We start from the raw sequence: 4,763 nt of genomic DNA, 5'->3' as shown, positions 1-4,763 counted from the left end.
TCTGGGGGTTGGATTCTTTCTCTGCCTCTTCTCTCAATGGGAAGAAAGTAGTTTGATCAGGAAATGAGCTTTTCAAGGGCTGGGAGTGATTTAGGTTTGTAAAAAGCTATAGACTGGGCTCTAGACATCTTACTAATCACCATAATTCTGGTTGATCTGCTCTTCACTTCAGTTCAACTCTGGCCAGCTGTCTACTTGCCTTCCCAGAGAGCTGTCTGGATCTTTCTGCTTTCCTGAATCTTCATGCCTTAGTTACTCCTCTTCTTGTTCCATTGTACAAAAATTTCTATTTTACATGCTTTCCCCAATTTCTGTCACAGAGACAGGTCTTAATCTCCTATTCCATGGAGACTAAGAAGAGCATGAGAGAGTTTGCAAGTCCTTTTATCCATTTCTCCTGGAAGCTTCTGTTCCAGAACATAAGGTTCTTTCCAAGGTCAGAAAAAACTCTTAAAACTTTGGGATAACTTTGAGTAATTCCTCCACCATCATTCATTCCACAAAAACTCCAAGACAACATCTCTGAGGGAAAGGTTACATTTATAGAAATGATTAAAACTTTCAAGGTGAAAATGATGATTTGATGTTGGTACCTCTATTAGAATCCAGGCCTAAAACTAGCTCAATGATAGTTAAAATGCAATAAAACATATATGGACCATAAAACAAAATAAATGCCACTTTACTAATTAAGAGTTTTCTTTAAACCCTGCCTTCTGTCTTAGAATTAATACTGAGTATCAATTCTAAGGCATAAGAACAGTAAGGGTTAGGCAATTAGAATTAAGTGACTTGCCCAGGGTCACACAACCAAGAAATATCTGACGCCACATTTGAACTCAAAACTTCTTGTCACTACACCTGGTTCTCTATTCACTGAGCCACCTAGCTGCTCCTAAAAATCAACATCAAAATTAAAAGGATACAAAATGTAACTCCTCATTTATCTCCATGCAAGCAGGGAACTAAGAAGACAATATTCCCTGTAGAGTAGGAATTCAGCTATATTTGTTAACTGTATCTTTTTAAAACTTCAAGTAGCAAGGAAGCGCTTTAAAGGATGAACTCAGCACCATACACCTTAGCTAAGCTGCTCCCTAAGGTACAGAATGTCAGCTGTCCAGAGGCAGATATAGTGGAGGAAGCCCTGGACCTAGAGTCAGAAAATCTAAATTTAAATCTGGCTTCAGATACTTACTAGTTATGTGTCCCTGGGAAAATTATTTAATATCTATCTTCTCTCAGTTTTTTTTCAGCTGTAAAATGAGGAAAATAATAGTACCTACCTCAAAGGGTTGTTGTGAGGCTCAAATGGGACAATATTTTAAAGTACTTAGATTTAGTAGGTGTTTAATAAGTGTTCATTTCCTTCCTTCCTCCCAAGGAAGAAGGGAAACAGAGACTGAGGGGGGAAAGATGAAAGGGAAAGGAAGGAGGAAGCAGTTTGGCAATGGCTTTAGAAGCAGAAGGAGTGGGGACATGCACTTAGGAACAAGCAGACTGCTTCTTTCCAGCACTTACCCCTCCATCCCACTTAATGCCTACACAAAATCAGCACAGTTTCTATCACATCCCACCCCTTGGTGCCAAGGTCCCCAAAATTTTCTATGGAACTTTTCACCACCAAAATAATTGTAAAAAGCAATAGTAGAAAAATGAAGGAGACACTAAATGTAAATATCAAAAAGAATATTCTGGAGAATTGTGGGAGAGTGATATCAGGGGGAGTTCATAAGAATCTTCTGAATTATAAACAATCATGTTGGCCAGGAGCAGCATAAGAAACACCAGTTTTAGCCCCTAATACCACCCATTCAGTGTTAGTCCATCAACCAAAACAATCCTTTCTCTCGAAACCCTATCAGGAAAATGCTCCAGAAGTTTGGTCCCTTTAGAGATTTTTGCCAAACAGCTACCAGCTTTTTTTCTCTGGGAGTTAGATGAATACTCTCTCACCTTGATCCAAGAGCTCAAAATAGATTCCCACCTTTCCCAGGTAAGTTCATCTGCTATGAATGGATTTGCCATAAAAGAGTTTCTTTCACCTCTCTCATATCATTAAAAAGCAATTCTTCCTGATAGTTCCACTCCTTGGTCCCCCAAGTTTTTCTAAAAAAGAACTGTCCAAACCACTATAAAAGAAAGAAAACATGACAGTTAAGGGGAATTGTTTCTCCAGGCAAGTAGAGAGTTAGAAACCTTGGGGTGTGGCAACTCCACAGTTGATGGAACCATAAAAAGGCCTGGAAAATATCAAATGTGACTGCATTTAAGTAGACCATCCTGATTAAGTGAGTCCTCCAGAAAGTATGGTTCCAAGAACATGCTGGATGGGTGAGCACCAACGCCTTTCTTGGATTAGTGCTAATTTATGAACAGGTTCTGAGAGATAGGATACCCAACCCTAATAATCAAGACTCTGGTGATAAAACTCTTATTTTTTCTTGTGTTCCATAATACCAATTGTCTGTGGTTGGTATGGAAGCTGGAAAAACCAGTAAATATAGTAGGTTTGGCCCCAGTTTTAGCCTTCTCCTCAATAAAATGCATGCCCTGCTTAAAGGTTCATAAAAAGTATCTATTTCTAAATAAGCTGTCATATTAGTAGATTTAACTGGCACTATAATCTCTTACTCTAGATATCAACTCCATTGAGGGCAAATTTCTTGCCCTTGATGGAGAAGAGTAGTCAAAATAATTTGTCCTTCATAAGCAGGTGCAAAACCATGTGATATTATGGTATATTTAAAGTTCTAAGGAAGACATTCTAATTGGCATAAAAAGGAGCACAAATGGCCAGAAATAAGTATATTGTCCTTAGTTAAAAGGATCATGGGATTCCACATCCACTACAACATATCATTAGGAATTAATAAAAATAAAAATCTCTTTGTATCTATCTTGCAAGGATCTCTCAAATACCAATCAGCCGCTAGGTGAATGTAATTCAGCCCACTGAGATTTGTGAAACCCAAAGAAACCATGTGTCCCCAGTTATGGATGAATCCAAGTGTATGGTATATATTTCTCTTGAGGGGCAAAACGATCAGAAAACACAGCAAAAAGAGGTCCCCTGGATCCCTGTAGGCAGGGGTCCATTGAATTGTTGGGGGAACTTAGTGGCTAGAACACTGGACCTAGAGTTGGGAAGACCTGAGTTCAAATCCACTCCCAGACACTTATAAATTGTGTGACATTGGACAAGTCATTTAACTGCTATCTGACTCATTTTCTCCAACTGTAAAATAGGGCTAATTGCACCTATTTCCCAGTGTTGTTGTGAGGATAAAATGAGATGATTATAAAGAATTTAGTATAATTCCTAGAACATAGTAAGTACTGTATAAATTTTAATTATTATTATTTGAGAAAAAGCATTACAGCTGTACCTGAAGACCTCAACTTCCTGAAACATCACAACTTGTTATTTTGGTTTTTATTATATTTTAAACCCTCACCCTTTGTCTTAGTATCAGTTCTAAGAAAGAAGAAAGACAAAATCTAGGTATCATAGTTAAGTGACTTGTTCAGGGTCACATAAGTAGGAAATGTCTGAGGTTAGATTTAAACTCAAGTCCTCTCATCACCAGTCCTGGTACTCTATTTAACTGCTCCAACATCACAATTTGTTAATGAAGAGCAGTGAAAACTGAGGGGACCAGTTGGGCTAGATCTTGGATGTACTATGTCCATTTAACAATGGAATCATACTGTGCTTACCCATTTTGTTAGAGGAATTTTCTCATGTCACCCACTCAAAATAGGTAACTCTAGACTAAGGGTAATAGTATAACCCTGTATCATTTATTCAGTAGCAATAAGGGTCAAATAACAGAGAGGTAACTACTTTTCAAATGTAATACAGCAAAAATGTATGACTTGAAAAGCTTAAAAGTCAACTAGCAACATTCACTAAACATCTGCTATGTTCTAGGCACTATTGTAAGTGCTGATGATAAGAAGAAAGGTAAAAAATAGTGCTTTCAACAAGTTCATGATTTAATGGAAGGGAAAACATGCAAACACTTATTTACCAACATGTTATATACAGGATAAATGAGAGGGAAGGCACTAAGATTAAGGAAGACTTCTTACAGAAGATGAGACATTATATGATATTTCAAGGGAGCTAGGTAGAAAAGAGGAGAAGGGAGAAAGTTCCAGGCAAAAAATACTTGGAGTCAGGAGATAGTGTCTTGATCAAAGACCAGCAAAGAGGCTGGAGACACTGGATTACTGAGTTTGTGGAGAGATATAAAGCAGTGGTATAAAACAAATAGAAACAGATCCCTGTGGGCCTCATATTGACTTAGAAAATAATAAATTGACATTATGCATGTCATATTCAATATTTTGTTAAACATTTTTCCAGTTACATTTTAATCTGGTTCAGGCCCCGCTTGGGGATTTTACAGGTGCTTATGGCAGGCCTGAGTTTGGGACAACTGGTGTAAGGTGTAAAAATATGGTAGGGTAAGAAGGGGCCATATTATGGGGGGTTTTAAACACCAAACAGATGATTTTCTATTCAAGCCTGGAGGTGATAGGGAGCCACTGGAGTTAGTGAAATGAAGGCATGACAATCAGACATGTGATTTAGGAAGAGAAATTTGACAATTGAGGGGTGGATGAATTGGAGGAAGGAGAGACTTGGAACAGAGAGATCAACCAAATGACTATGCACCAGTCCAGGTATGAAGTGACAAGGATCTAAACAGTGTCAAGAAGATGGAGAAATGAATGGGAGAGATGGAAGAAACTTA

Source organism: Monodelphis domestica, chromosome 2, assembly GCF_027887165.1.
Source record: "Monodelphis domestica isolate mMonDom1 chromosome 2, mMonDom1.pri, whole genome shotgun sequence".
NCBI classification, from domain to species: domain Eukaryota; kingdom Metazoa; phylum Chordata; class Mammalia; order Didelphimorphia; family Didelphidae; genus Monodelphis; species Monodelphis domestica.
Note: the sequence above shows the minus strand (reverse complement) of the source record.